Raw genomic sequence first — 16851 nt, forward strand, 5'->3', positions numbered from 1 at the left:
GTATTCCTGTTTCTTTAAAGGGTTGTCTCACAAAGATTACTCCTTTCCCTATGCCCTATTAGTGCATATGACCATCATAAAGAAGGGTCCGAGCAGGGGAAACGTAAAAGAGAGCGGCACTTGCTCTGGCGGACCCGACCAGTCCATGTGCCCGCTGCAGCGGAAATGGATGGTCAGTTACGGCTTCCCCGGGCCATATCAGCTGATGACGGGTGGTTTGAGAAGCTAGTTACAATCTATAAAGGAGCACCCAACAATAAGAACAATATCTCTCTTTGGATGTCTGGGAAATATGGGTGAAAACCCCTGTGGGATCTGTAAGGCTAACTTTTGTAATCCAGCGTCTGGCTATAACTAAGAAACAACAATAGAATATTGACAGGAGAGGACAACTTATATTTGCTGGAGATTTTTTGAGTATAAGTAAAAATGCCTGTTAAAAGGGTTGTCTCAGGAAGACATAAATATAGCCGCACTGGCAAGCAGGGCGGGATCGTCCAGAATAGTGGCTGCTCTTACTTAGCGGCTTCCCGCTCTGGCTCATGAAGGGGAACCCCCCTCTATGACGTCCATATGTCTTTATAGGACACATGGACAGGAGGTGTCATTATAAGACAACCCCTTCAAGGAACATTCCATCAGTTTCTATCACTGATATTATCTATGAGAAAAAAAGAATTGCTCTCTTAAAATTCATAACTGGTTGCACCAGATATAATTAAAACAAGCACTTCTTATAGGGGATCAGTCTTCTATATTATTGTTGTAGAATTTTATATCTTACTCTCCCTTGCCAAAGGAACACTTTGGGAAAAATTAAAGGCGTTGTCCACTTTCAGCAAATTCATTTTATTTTTCGCATAATGAAAAGTTTTATAATTTTCCAATATACTTTCTGTATTAATTCCTCACGGTTTTCAAGATCTCTCCTTGTTATTATTCAGTAGGAACATTCATTGTTTACTTCCAGTGGATAAAATTCTGTCCATGCTCACGTGATGGAGACACAGTTGTTCGGATACAGTACATAGTTCAAGTTACAAGGACCTTTGCTTCCTGTCCATTTGTGGAATCGTATATAATCGCATAATCTAGTATAAGGCCCTGTTCACACAGAGTATTTTGCCACTGCTTTTGCAAAAAAAGAACCAAGAACAGCCCCAGAACCAAAATCAGTACAAATATACAGACCCAGAACCAAGCTCAGTACATATATACAGCACCAGAACAAAGCTCAGTACATAAATGCAGCACCAGAACAAAGCACAGTACATATATACAACACCAGAACAAAGCTCAGTACATATATACAGCACCAGAGCCAAGCTCAGTACATACAGTGCCAGAACAAAGCTCAGTACATAAATACAGTGCCAGAACCAAGCTCAGTACATATATATAACTCCAGAACCAGGCTCAGTACATATATACAGCACCAGAACAAAGCTCAGTACATATATATATAACTCCAGAACCAAGCTCAGTATATATATACAGCACCAGAACTAAGCTCAGTACATAAATACAGCCAAAGAACCAAGCTCATTAAATATATACAGCAGCAGAACCAAGCTCAATACATAAATACAGCACCAGAAATAAGCTCAGTACATATATACGGTACCAGAACCAAGCTCAGTACATATATACAGCAGCAGAACAAAGCTCAGTACATAAATACAGCACCAGAACCAAGCGCAGTACCTAAATACAGCAACAGAACCAAGCTCAGTACATGTATACAGCCCCAGAACCAAGCTCAGTACATAAATACAGCACCAGAACCAAGCTCAGTACAAATATACAGCACCAAAACAAATACAGTTAAGTACAGTGATCCTTTGCAAATTCAGTTTAACCCCTGCCATAAAAATGTGTACGATATAAAACGACAGCTCCCAGTATAGCCTGAACAATGGTTAGGATATGCTGGGAATTGCTGTTTAACAAGAAAGAATGCTACCATCTGTCACATCGCTGCAGATCACACAGTGACTACAGTACTGATTATTCACAGGGAGAATAAACATTTACATTGAGTGACTCACAGGTGACATCTCAGATTATTTTTAATTATTTTCTCTTTTCTTCTCCATCTGGTCCAGATCTCTATGATGACTTCTCCCGTGCACGGCCCATTTCTGCAGTTTGCAGCTCAGATGTCTTCGGCTCGTCACTTTTCCAACATCTCCTCACCTATAAACGAAAATTAAATCCTCATGATGCCACACTCTATGCTTCTAAATATAATAGTATCATACACTGTGCCCCTGAATATAATAGTATTATACACTGTGCCCATGAATTAAATTGTGTCAAACACTGTAAAGTAAAACACCACACACTAACAATGCCAGATAGATAGATAGATAGATAGATAGATAGATAGATAGATAGATAGATAGATAGATAGATAGATAGATAGATAGATTCCAACAAAATGAAACAAAATGTGTATACAGGTGCAAGAACGTCTGTGACTGCAAATTTATACAGCACACAAGAAAATGGCGACAGCACACTGCGAACACCAATGTCACCTAAACCACTAAATATAAATAAATATGCATTACTGCTAAATCTACTTATAATAGGGAGGTTCTTAGCGCATATTTTGATCAAATTTTGTGAGCTCACCTGCCACGACAAGGTGACCTCTATGAGGTGGAAACCTACGCTGCATATACACCCAAAACTGGGACTAAACCTACACATTCTTTGGGGTGGTAAGAACCAGCATTAAACAAAATCAAATCACGCAGGGAAGAATGGAAGGAGTGCAAGATCAAAAAATGGAGGCAGTCACTAACCCCACATATATGAATCACATAAACAACACAAAAGTTTGAACAGAACATTCCAACAAAATGAAACAAAACGTGTATACAGGTGCAAGAACGCAAATTTATACAGCACACTGCGGACACCAATGTCACCTAAACCACTAAATCTAAATAAATATGCATTACTGCTAAATCTACTTACAATAGGGAGGTTCTTAGCGCACAGAGTGAAAATACATTAAAATAAATCCCACATTGTTTTAGAAATATATCAATGTCAAAAAGAACAAATCTGATAATATTGTCCCTCTTAAAGATGAGAATGGGAATACAATTGTAGAGGACAAAGGGAGGGCTGAGATATTAAACATGTACTTTTCCTCTGTGTTCACTAATGAGCTGCCAGTGCCAGATATTCAGGGGGACAGTGATAAAGGTTCCCCACCCAATATTACCTGCTTAACACAGGAGGAAGTACAGCAGCGTCTGAGCAAGTTAAATATTGATAAAGCCCCTGAAACAGACGGCATTCATCCACGAGTATTAAGGGAATTAAGCTCAGTACTGGACAGATCATTGTATCTCATCTTCTTAGACTCTCTTGTAACAGGATCAGTGCCACAGGACTGGAGAACGGCTGATGTTGTACCAATATTTAAGAAGGGTGAAAAGGTGGAACCGAGTAACTACTGTCCAGTAAGTTTGACATCTGTGGTATGTAAAGTATTTGAGGGTTTTCTAAGAGATGAACTACAAAAGCATATAGCGGAGAAAAGTCTAATAACTGATAACCAGCATGGATTAATGAAAAACAGGTCCTGCCTAACCAACATGCTCGGTTTCTATGAGGAGGTAAGTGCAAATCTGGATGTTGCTCATGCGGCTGATGTTATTTATTTGGATTTTGCAAAAGCTTTTGATTCTGTTCCACACAACAGTCTTGTTCTGAAACTACAGACACAGAGAGTGGGGGACCATATATGCAAGTGGGTAAAGAATTGGTTAAGGGACATAAAACAAAGAATTGTTATAAATAGAACTTACCCAAAATGGTTTGAAGTCAGCAGCGGGTTACCACAAGGATCGGTGTTAGGTCCAATTCTGTTTAATATCTTTATTAATAACCTTGTGGATGGGATTGATAGCAAGGTATCAGTTTTTGCTGACGTTGCAAAACTTTGTAGGATACTCAAAACTCAGCTTGACTTTAAAATATTACAGAAAGACCTAGATAAGATGGCAGCATGGGCAAAAACATGGCAGATGAAATTTAATGTTGATAAATGTAAAGTAGTGCTCTTAGGACGCAATAATAGTATTAATTCATATACATTAAATGGAATAAAACTGGGGATAACGGAACAAGAGAAGGACCTGGGTATTCTGGTAACAAATAACCTAAGCAGCAGCACTCAATGTCAGGCAGCAGCTGCAAAAGCAAATAGGAGTTTGTGGTGTATAAAAAGAGAGATAAAAACCCAGCATTCATATATAATATTACCACTATAAATTCAGTGTAAGGCTACTTCTAGAATATGGAATTCAGTTTTGGGCTCCACATTGTAAAAAGGACATAGGAGAACTGCAGAGGGTTCAAAGGCGGGCAACGAGATAATTAAATGGGATGGGAGGTGTCGCTTACAATGAAAGGCTAGAAAAATTGGGCTTGTTCAGCCTGGAAAAAGACGTCTTAGAGAGGATCTTATTAACATGTAAAAATATATGTGTGGTCAATACAGAGAACTAGCACAAGATCTGTTCCTTCCAAGGACTCTACAAAGGACAAGGGGACATTCATTGCCTTTGGAAGAAAGACATTTCAGACATTAATATAGAAAAGGGTTCTTTACAGTTAGAGTGGTCAAGCTATGGAATTCCCTTCCCCAAGAGGTAGTGATGGCAGATACTATGTCAGCATTTAACCAGTTTGTGACCGGCCCATCGTGTTTCTACGTCGGTCACTAACGGGCCTTATTCCGATGCCATAGACTTTTTATGTCGCGGCATCTGAATAAGTTTACAGAGCAGGGAGATGTCAAATCTCCCAGCTCTCAGCTGCTAGAGGCAGCTGAGGGCTGGGAGCGTCCCTGCTCTGCCGTGTGAGATCGATATTAGTATCGATCTCACACGTTTAACCCCTCAGATGCGGTGCTCAATAGCGAGCACCGCATCTGAGTGGTTTTGGAGAGAGGGAGGGAGCTCCCTCTCTCCCCCACCGACACCCGGCGATACGATCGCCGAGTGTCTGTGTCTTTAATGGCAGCCGGGGGTCTAATAAAGGCCCCCAGGTCTGCCTGGAGTGAATGCCTGCTAGATCATGCCGCAGGCATGACCTAGCAGATGCCTGTCCGTGTTCAACGGACAGGCAGTAATACACTGCAATACAAAAGTATTGCAGTGTATTACAATAGCAATCGCAGAATCGCATATTATAGTCCCCTAATGGGACTAGTAAAAAAGTGAAAAAAAAGTTTAATAAAGTTAATTAAAAAAAAAATTTGAAAAAAAATGAAAAATCCAGCTTTTCCCCTTACAAAATGCTTTACTATTAAAAAAACAAAATAAAGTTAAAAAGTTACACATATTTGGTATCGCCGCGTCCGTAACGACCCCGACTATAAATCTATTACATTAGTTAACCCGCACGGTGAACGGCGTAAAAAATTTAATAAAAAACTATGGAAAAATTGCTGTTTTCTGTGAATACTGACTTTAAAAATATGTGATAAAAAGTGATCAAAAAGTCACATCTACTCCAAAATGGTACCAATAAAAACTACAAGTCGTCCCGCAAAAAAAAAGCCCTCATAGAACTGCATCGGCGAAAAAATAAAAACGTTACTGCTCTTCAAATATGGAGACACAAAAACAAATAATTTTGAAAAAAAAGTGTTTTTACTGTGTAAAAGTAGTAAAACATACAAAAACTATACAAATTTGGTATCGTTGCAATCGTAACAACCCGCTGAATAAAGTTATTGTGTTATTTATACCACACGGTAAACGGCGTAGATTTAGGACGCAAAAAAGAGTGGCGAAATGTCAGATTTTTTTCTATTCCCCCCCAAAAAAAAGTTAATAAAAGTTAATCAATAAATAATATGTACCTAAAAATGGTGCTATTAAAAAATACAAATTCTCTCGCAAATAACAAGACCTTATACAGCTATGTCGACGCAAAAATAAAAAGGTTATAGCTCTTGGAATGCGACGATTGAAAAACGTAAAAAATAGCTTGGTCATTAAGGTCCAAAATAGGCTGGTCATTAAGGGGTTAAAAAAAGGCTCGCTGTTTATTTACTGACAAATTGCGTTGAGGGTTATAATTAATCGAGCACTGAATGACAGGTAATTTATTGAGAAAGGTTGAACCTGATGGACCTGTGTCTTTTTTCAACCTATGTAACTATATGTAACAGGGCAGAGTGGGTGACATTGGTGTTCGCAGTGTGCTGTCGCCATTTTCTTGTGTGCTGTATAAATTTGCAGTTACAGGCGTTCTTGCACCTGTATACACGTTTTGTTTCATTTTGTTGGAATGTGGTACTCAAATTTTCGTGTTGTTTATGTGATTCATGTATGTGGGGTTAGTGACTGTTTTGATCTTGCACTCCTCCCATTCTGCCCTGGGTGATTTAAATTAGTTTAATGCTGATTCCTACCATTAGTGTTCGCAGTGTGCTGTCACCATTTTCTTGTGTGCTAGATAGATAGACAGATAGACAGATAGATAGATAGATAGATAGATAGTTAAGTAGATAGCGCCAGTCACAATGACCCCTGTAGAAAGTGCCAGTTACAATGCCCTCTGTAGATAAGCCCCTTGTAGATGGCGCCAGTCACAATGCCCCTTGTAGATAGCGCCAGTCACAATGCCCCCTGTAGATAGTGACAGTCACAATGCCCTCTGTAGATAATGCCCCTTGTAGAAGGCGCCAGTCACAATGCCCCCTGTAGATAGTGCCAATTACAATGCCCTCTGTAGATAATGTCCCCTGTAGATAGCGCCAGTTTCAATGCCCTCTGTAGATAATGCCCCCTGTAGATATTGCCCCCAACACTGCCGAGAAAAAAACAACAACATTCTCACCTGTCCCCGTTCCTGCGCCGTCTTCCAGCGACACAGGACTGGTCAAAGACCAGACAGCATCATCCAGCGTAACGGCGCAATCGGCGTGATGACGTCATCGCGCCGACTGTGTCATTAGTAAAACACCAAATGGGAGGAAGGGAACGGATAGTTCCCTGTCTTGCCAGTGCTAAAGTAAGAAATTGCATCCGCATCCTAAGGACGCGGATACAATTGGGTGTGAAGTTCCGCTTCACCCCGGATCTCTGAATCGGCTGTAATTTTAACAGCGGGTACAGGAGAACCGGGACGAACTGGGACCCCTTCCAGCCTCGGTCCCCGGGCACTTGTCCAGATTGCCCTTATTATAATCCGCCCCCTGCCTGTTGAGGCCTGCACCATCTATCTCTATGAATCTGGTATTTCTGATTTTGTGCCACCTTTAATACCAGCCCCTGACTTTCCACTGTTTCTGTGTAGTCAGAATTGGGCTCAGTAAGAATTGAGCATTCTGCATTTTTCCCTTGTATAAACCTTCAATAACCTACTGGAATGTGAGGCCTGTTAAATCTGTGACGGAAAACATAAACCACAATGACAGGCTGCACCTGTACGTGGGACCAGTATGTCTCTCATGTGATGGATAAATAATCATTTCTAGGCTACTCAATGTTTATACTCAAGTGGAAATCCTGAAAATGTTTTGCTTCACTTTTTGGTCCCATCCACTATTAAAAAAGGAGCAATTCCCCAAAACTATAACCAGTAAAAATGACTTGAGTAAGTTTTCACACACTTTATTCAAGTTATCTTTATCAGGTAGATGGTGGGGGCATAAATTATTGATGCAGATAAACATAATAGTGCCAAAACAAGTTATCACCCAGCTTTACTAAGACCCTGAATGGCATACAAATCTGCATTGCTATGCACTATTACAAAACGCCGCCTTCTCTGCTCCCTTATTATGTCATTACATCCATAGGTATCAAAGTAGTTTCATGTTAAACTAATGGTGTAGGGAATACAACTCTTTACCTAAGGACTCATGCACACGAGTCGTAATACAGCACCCATATCAATTGGATTATAGAGGAAGCCGTTAGAAATAGATATATGTTAAGGAATTACTAAAGACACTCCACTGTGACTCCAAGGTGAATCTTCCCTTTAATGACAAGCCAGTCAGACATGTCATATGGGGAGATGGGACCCTCACTGAATTCCAGGAAAAGGGGTCAACGGGACAGTACGAGAGTCTGGGTCCCTTCAGCAAACTTTAATGGGCCCCTTACCATCCATTAAAGTTTTAACAGACTTTGGTTGGGTTGACACAATTAATTTAGGTAGCTTTGATCTCATTTATGTCTTTTTTTTGTTGTTGTAAAACCTGGATTTAAACATTAAAGTGAATGTCCACGCTCAAACTAGAGGGAGCTGAGGAGTTTTATGCATACTGGTTATACATTGTGATCTTGCTAATGAAACAGTATGCAGTTAGCTCATAAGCTCCCTCTAGTGGCAGCCGCAGGTAGTCAGACATGTATAATTTAACACTGTCTCCTGTACTTCTATATCTATGTGACTCTGATAACAATTCTGATTGACTAAAAAGATAAAGAGAAGCTATTCAGATTTGATTTATTACACATATTATACAATAATTGTCTGGAGAATCATTACTCTTTCCTAAAAAACTGTGTCCTGAGGTTATTTGTTATTTCAAATGGTAAATCTGATTCCTATGAAAGGGCTGGGATGATTCACTGACCATCTCTCGGCTGTTTTCCATACAAAACACAATGTTAGTATAAGCCTGTTTGTTTAATACTGATCCAAAAGCTTCATTAATAATTGAGTCGGCATTAGGAGCTTCTCTCTGCACAATGTAAACCAAGGCAGGGGAAGAATAGACATTTACACATTGTTATTTCTTAATAACAAAAAAAAAAAAGGCGAAACATCTGGATAACTAAGCAGATGCCATTCAGGAGTCTGGAAAAGCTGAATGGTAACCTCTCTGAGTTCTAATGGTGTAATATTGGTTCTTAGGCATCTTTTCCAGAAACCGATAAAACTAAGAACTGGTTCAAGAGAATAACATTTAGGCTGGGTTCACACGACCATGTTACGTCCGTAATGTACGGAACGTATTTCGGCCGGAAGACCCTGACCGAACACAGTGCAGGGAGCCGGGCTCCTAGCATCATAGTTATGTACGATGCCAGGAGTCCCTGCCACTCCGTGGAACTACTGTCCCGTACTGAAAACATGATTACACTATGGGACAGTTGTCCTGCAGCGAGGCAGGGACTCCTAGCGTCGTACATAACTATGATGCTAGGAGCCCGGCTCCCTGCAGTGTGTTCGGTCCGGGTTTTCCGGCCGAAATACGTTCCGTCTATTACGGACGTAACATGGTCGTGTGAACCAAGCCTTAGGCTGAGTTCACGCGTTGCGTAAATACTGCGGTTTTTCCGCAACATATTTCATTGTGGAAAATCCGCAGCATAAGGGCTTGTCCACACGTAATTGAATTGCTGCAGAAAATTTCTGCAGCATTTCCGTTAAAACTAGCAGAACTTCCGCTGTGGAAAAAATGAATTTTTTACTGCAGATAATGGTGCGGATTTTACTGCGTTTTTTTCTCAATGCTGGGAGATGGCGACATCTCTTCTGAAAAACGCAGCAGTTGAGCCCATTTTCCGCAGCAGGAATTGACACGCTGCGGTACAAAAAATACGCACCACAGGTGAATTCTTGCTTGGAAATTTTACGCAGCGTGTGGAGGAGATTTGTTAAATCTCACCTACTTTACTGCTACTGTATTCTGCTGCGTATTTTCCATCCGCAGTTCTATTAAGCGTGGACAAGCCCGAATACGGTAGTAGCAAAATGCATGAGAGTTGAACAAATCTCATCCACAGGCTGCGTAAATGATAGGCGGAAAGAATGCTCAGAAACTGACCTGCGGTGCGGGTTTTTAAAATTCGCAACATGTCAATTGTATTTGCGTGATCGCTGCTTTTTTGTTGTAGGTTTTCCCCATTGAATTCAAAAGCTGCGCTTCCACCACATAAAAATGGAGCTCAGAAAAAAAATAATCTTATACTTACCCAGAATTCTGTGCTTCTTCGTCCAGTCCAGCCTCCTGGGATGACGTTTTGTCCCATGTGACCACTGCAGCCAATCACATGGGATAAAAGATCTTCCCAGGAGGTCGGTCTGCAGTTCGTCAGAGGGTATGTTTGGTTTCTTTAACGTGCAGTTTTCCGCAACGAACATTTAGGCCGAAAAACTGCACCACAATTTGGTGCAGTTTTTCAGTTGGAATTCCTTATGCAGCCAGGGCGGATACGCTTGGTACCTTTACGCAGCGTATCTGCCCTGTGTGAATGTAGCCTTACAGTTTTGTTTTTTTTTCATTTTTGTATTATTTCAATGCTCTTTAATATTTATCTACTATATTTTGTGATTCAGTTACTCAGTTTTCTATTTCTCTGCTTGCTGTCAGTGAGTGTGAAAATAATTCTTTACATCCAGAGGCTAAAAACCAATACAAACCTAATACAGTACTTCTCACAGCTGAGAGATTTCTGCAATGTTTTCAGTCTAGGCAAATGTGAGTTAAATAGCCTGGACTTCAAGCTGATACATTTGACCTGCACTGATACATTGTGGCAAACCATGAGGACATGGAGACATTTGTGTATCCAAGTGGCTGATAATGCTGTAAGTTTCAGGGCCTGAATAGAGCGTCCCTATAGTTCAACTAAATGGATGTTCGTCCATCTAACATCTTTTATTATAAACTTCAAGTTCCGAGGGTTGGGCGGTGCATTCTGAAACTCCTGTCTTGAGCATCAAGAGTACTCGTCCCACCACTGCTCATAGAGGATTACCCCAGACTACAGTTAATTGTAAAATTTATATTATATATATATATATATATATATATATATTAGGTATATAGGGGCTTATAGTCTCTGTTTATAAACAAGAAGGTTTCCATTCACTGACGGTGGACAGAGATCTTGAAGGTGTTTAGGAATTGGAACACAAAGAATATTAGAAAGTTGCATAACTTTGCAGCCACACATAATTCTTACCTGTAATCGATCGGCATCCAGTTAAGCAAACTACCTATCTATATCAATGCCTTGAACTGTCAGTTCTTCATTGTACATAAAGTTCTGTAAGATAGTGTTCCTAGAAGCTGTACCAATACCATATACCCAGCCAACTCATGGAACTAGTGTGTGCCTTACAAGTGGGAACTGTAGATTATGTAGTATCTTTGTAACAATGGGATGAGGACAAATTATTATTTCTTATTCATAGACTTATAAGTGACCCACTGTTTAAAATGACATTTTGGAGTACTCTAGGGTATGTTCACACTGAGTTTTTTCAGCCGTTTTTCGGGCCGTAAATGTCTCGAAAAACGGCTGAAAAATCAGAAGCAGAACGCCTACAAACATCAGCCCATTGATTTCAATATGAAAAACGGCTTTCTGTTCCGACGGGGCGTTTTTTTACACTGCCGTTTTTTATAGACTCTATAGAAAAACAGCTCCAAAAACGGCTGTTAAAACGCCGTGAAAAACGCAAATTTAATTAAAAAATGTTTGAAAATCAGGAGCTGTTTTTCCTTGAAAACAGCTCCGTATTTTCAGACGTTTTTGATTTTGTGTGTGCACATACCCTAATAAGTATATGAGGCAATTGCATAACCATACCTCCAAACCGTCCCGGATTCCGCGGGACAGTCCCATGTTTCGAGCGGTGTCCCGCTGTCCCAGGCGGCCAGTGTTACGTCCCGGACTCCCAGTGTCAAGTGTATCTGCGTCCTCAGGACGCAGATACATTTGAACCCAATGCTGTAGCAGGGAACCGCTTTCTCCCTGCTTCAGCATTAGTACAGAGGACTCTCCAGGCACAGCACTACTTTAAGCGCTGAGCCCGTAGAAGCCCTTGACGTCACTGTTCATATATGGACGCCAAAGGCTCCTTCATAGCAGAATCCCCTGCAAGAGCGTTGTTGACGCTATGGCCGGGGATTCCATTACTAGAGTGAACCCCTGACGTCACTGTCCAATATATGGACAGTGACGTTAGTGGCTCCTCCAGGAGCGGAATCCCCGGCCACGGCTTTGCTGGCGGTCTGGCTGGGGTTTCCACCCCTAGAGGGAGTCCCAATGGCTACAGGCGGGGGTATGGCTATCTACGGGTGGGTGTTACTATCTTTAAGGCGGGTGTGGCACTAGCTACATGGGCACTGTGGCACTATCTACAGGGGACACTGTGGAACTATCTACATGGTCACTGTGTGTGGCACTATCTACATGGGCACTGTGGCCCTATGTGGGCACTAGCACTTTATATGTGGGCACTGGCACTAGGGGCAGCTAAGGGGACATTATACTGTATAGGGTCAGCTATGGGGCATTATACTGTATGGGGCAGTTAAGGGTCATTATACTGTAAGGAGACAGCTATTGGGGCATTATACTGTATAGGGGAAGTTACAGGGGCATTATACTATATGGGGCTGATGTGGGGGCATTATAGTGTATAGTGGCAGTTAAGGTGGAATTATAGTGTATGGCGGTAGCTATGGGGGCATTACAGTGTATGGCGGTAGCTATGGGGGCATTATACTGTATAGTATAAAGTGACGAAATCACCAACCACGCATGTGTCATAATACTGTAAAAAATGACGTAACTGGCGCATGCTCAGCACAGCAATGAGGGAAAACGGACAGCATTTTAAAAATGGCCATTAGCTAGAGAAATCCAAAATTGAATAGACATGTACATAAATGCAGAGCAACAATATTGGACCTGTATAGGAAAGCCTATAGTAATAGGGAAAACTCATTAATACTAGACTATGCTATTATATACGATTCCACAAATAGACAGGGAGCAAAGGTCCTTGTAACCTCCCCTCCTCTCGCCTGGTGACTAGTTGAGAGGATACTGCATGCGGTTCTTCCCATTCTGTTCTATGGGAGATATGGAAACAGTCGAACGCACTGTGGATATGCCATATAGGTTGGGAATACCCATTTAATTAGAATTTATCATGCATTGAAAATTTATTTAATATAATATAAAGATCAGACAGTGTTGGGTTTCTATATAATGTCCAGTAATATCCTAACTACAGATTATCGGGACATGATCAGACAGTGCTGGGTTTCTATATAATGTCCAGTGATCTCCTGACTGCAGATTATCGGGACATGATCAGACAGTGCTGGTTTCTATATAATGTCTAGTGATCTCCTGACTATAGATTATCAGGACAGGATCAGACAGTGCTGGGTTTCTATATAATGTCCAGTGATCTCCTGACTGCAGATTATCGGGACATGATTAGACAGTGCTGGGTTTCTATATAATGTCCAATGATATCCTGAGTGCAGATTATCGGGACAGGATCAGACATTGCTGGGTTTCTATATAATGTCTAGTGATCTCCTGACTATAGATTATCAGGACAGGATCAGACAGTGCTGGGTTCCTATATAATGTCCAGTGATCTCCTGACTGCAGATTATCAGGACAGGATCAGACAGTGCTGGGTTTCTATATAATGTCCAGTGATCTCCTGACTGCAGATTATCAGGACAGGATCAGACAGTGCTGGGTTCCTATATAATGCCCAGTGATCTCCTGACTGCAGATTATCAGGACAGGATCAGACAGTGCTGGGTTTCTATATAATGTCTAGTGATCTCCTGACTATAGATTATCAGGACAGGATCAGACAGTGCTGGGTTTCTATATAATGCCCAGTGATCTCCTGACTGCAGATTATCAGGACAGGATCAGACAGTGCTGGGTTTCTATATAATGCCCAGTGATCTCCTGACTGAAGATTATCAGGACAGGATCAGGCAGTGCTGGGTTTCTATATAATGTCTAGTGATCTCCTGACTGCAGATTATCAGGACAGGATCAGACAGTGCTGGGTTTCTATATAATGCCCAGTGATCTCCTGACTGCAGATTATCAGGACAGGATCAGACAGTGCTGGGTTTCTATATAATGCCCAGTGATCTCCTGACTGAAGATTATCAGGACAGGATCAGACAGTGCTGGGTTTCTATATAATGTCCAGTGATCTCCTGACTGCAGATTATCAGTACAGGATCAGACAGTGCTGGGTTTCTATATAATGTCTAGTGATCTCCTGACTATAGATTATCAGGACAGGATCAGACAGTGCTGGGTTTCTATATAATGCCCAGTGATCTCCTGACTGCAGATTATCAGGACAGGATCAGACAGTGCTGGGTTTCTATATAATGCCCAGTGATCTCCTGACTGAAGATTATCAGGACAGGATCAGGCAGTGCTGGGTTTCTATATAATGTCTAGTGATCTCCTGACTGCAGATTATCAGGACAGGATCAGACAGTGCTGGGTTTCTATATAATGCCCAGTGATCTCCTGACTGCAGATTATCAGGACAGGATCAGACAGTGCTGGGTTTCTATATAATGCCCAGTGATCTCCTGACTGAAGATTATCAGGACAGGATCAGACAGAGCTGGGTTTCTATATAATGTCTAGTGATCTCCTGACTGCAGATTATCAGGACAGGATCAGACAGTGCTGGGTTTCTATATAATGCCCAGTGATCTCCTGACTACAGATTATCAGGACAGGATCAGGCAGTGCTGGGTTTCTATATAATGTCTAGTGATCTCCTGACTGCAGATTATCAGGACAGGATCAGACAGTGCTGGGTTTCTATATAATGCCCAGTGATCTCCTGACTGCAGATTATCAGGACAGGATCAGACAGTGCTGGGTTTCTATATAATGCCCAGTGATCTCCTGACTGAAGATTATCAGGACAGGATCAGGCAGTGCTGGGTTTCTATATAATGTCTAGTGATCTCCTGACTATAAATTATCAGGTAAGAATCAGACAGTGCTGGGTTTCTATATAATGTCCAGTGATCTCCTGACTATAGATTATGAGGACAGGATCAGACAGTACTGGGTTTCTATATAATGTCCAGTGATCTCCTGACTGCAGATTATCAGGACAGGATCAGACCGTGCTGGGTTTCTATATAATGTCCAGTGATCTCCTGACTATAGATTATCAGGACAGGATCAGACAGTGCTGGGTTTCTATATAATGTCTAGTGATCTCCTGACTGCAGATTATCAGGACAGGATCATACAGTGCTGCGTTTCTATATAATATCCAGTAATTTCCTAACTGTAGATTATCAGGACAGGATTAGACAGTTCTGGTTATCTATATAATGTCCAGTGATCTCCTGACTGCAGATTATCAGGATAGGATCAGAGAGTCCTGGTTTTCTATATAATGTCTAGTGATCTCCTGACTGCATCATTATCAGGACAGGATCAGACAGTCCTGGTTTTCTATATAATGTCCAGTGATCTCCTGGCTTCAGATTATCAGGACAGGATAAGACAGTGCTGGGTTTCTATATAATGTCCAGTGATCTCCTGACTGCAGATTATCAGGACAGGATCAGACAGTTCTCAGTTTCTATATAATGTCTAGTGATCTCCTGACTGCAGATTATCAGGACAGGATCATACAGTGCTGCGTTTCTATATAATATCCAGTAATTTCCTAACTGTAGATTATCAGGACAGGATCAGACATTGCTGGGTTTCTATGTAATGTCCAGTGATCTCCTGACTATAGATTATCAGGACAGGATCAGACAGTGCTGGGTTTCTATATAATGTCCAGTGATCTCCTGACTGCAGATTATCAGGACAGGATCAGACAGTCCTGGTTTTCTATATAATGTCTAGTGATCTCCTGACTGCAGATTATCAGGACAGGATCAGAAGTCCTGGTTTTCTATATAATGTCCAGTGATCTCCTGACTGCAGATTATCAGGATAGGATCAGACAGTGCTGGGTTTCTATATAATGTCCATTGATCTCCTAACTGCAGATTATCATGACAGGATCAGACAGTGCTGGGTTTCTATATAATGTCCATTGATCTCCTGACTGCAGATTATCCGGACAGGTTCAGACAGTGCTGGGTTTCTATATAATGTCCAGTGATCTCCTGACTATAGATTATGAGGACAGGATCAGACAGTGCTGGGTTTCTATATAATGTCCAGTGATCAGAGCCATAGCTAGACTTTCCTTTAACCATGTCCCAGGTTTCAACACATGCCTCCGGCAGTATCGCCCTATCTATGTCCCTGCAATGATCATCTGACACATCAGATATTTCGAGAGTAAAATACAGAAACAAATATTGATGACAAGCTCTTTGGGGAAGAATAGTCCTATTTCTGGTTGTAGGAAAGCAATTATTCACCAAAGGCAGTAGACCCTATGTGGGACAAGATGGGCAGACCCTCTGTTTAGCCAAACCTGGGGTTCAGCATTGAGAAGAATGCTGTGTGGTGGATTCCTAGGCCTCTAATTCGGCCTGGGTACCATAACAATGCACAATGTGAGTGGGAATGGTTCATATAAACCTGCTGAATTATTCTGTATAATTTTACAATGAAATATTTAATACATTCTTTTTACCATTTCCACCCAAAAAAGTTTTGAGTACATATTTTCATTGGGTGCTGGGCTTCATACCAACCCTATTCAGTTTCTGCAGAATGTTTTGCGTACCAATTTCTTGCTGTTTGTAAAGGGGGTTTTACACTGGGCGATTATCAGGCAGACAAGCATTCATAGAACGATCGTTGCCGATCATTGCCCTGTGTCAACAGGGCAGCGATCAGCAGATGAACGAGCAAACGCTCAATCATCTGCTGATCGTATCGTTTTAAAAAAGTTAAATATAATCGTTGTCGGCAGCACATCTGCCTGTGTAAACAGGAAGTCGCGCTGCCCACATGATAATAACGTATGGGGACGAGCAATCAGAGTAACAACCGCTCGTCCCAATCTATAGCTCCTTGTGACAGGAGCAAACGAGAGCCGATCAACGATGTCTCGTTGATCGGA

Source organism: Rhinoderma darwinii, chromosome 13 (assembly GCF_050947455.1).
Source record: "Rhinoderma darwinii isolate aRhiDar2 chromosome 13, aRhiDar2.hap1, whole genome shotgun sequence".
Taxonomy (NCBI): domain Eukaryota; kingdom Metazoa; phylum Chordata; class Amphibia; order Anura; family Rhinodermatidae; genus Rhinoderma; species Rhinoderma darwinii.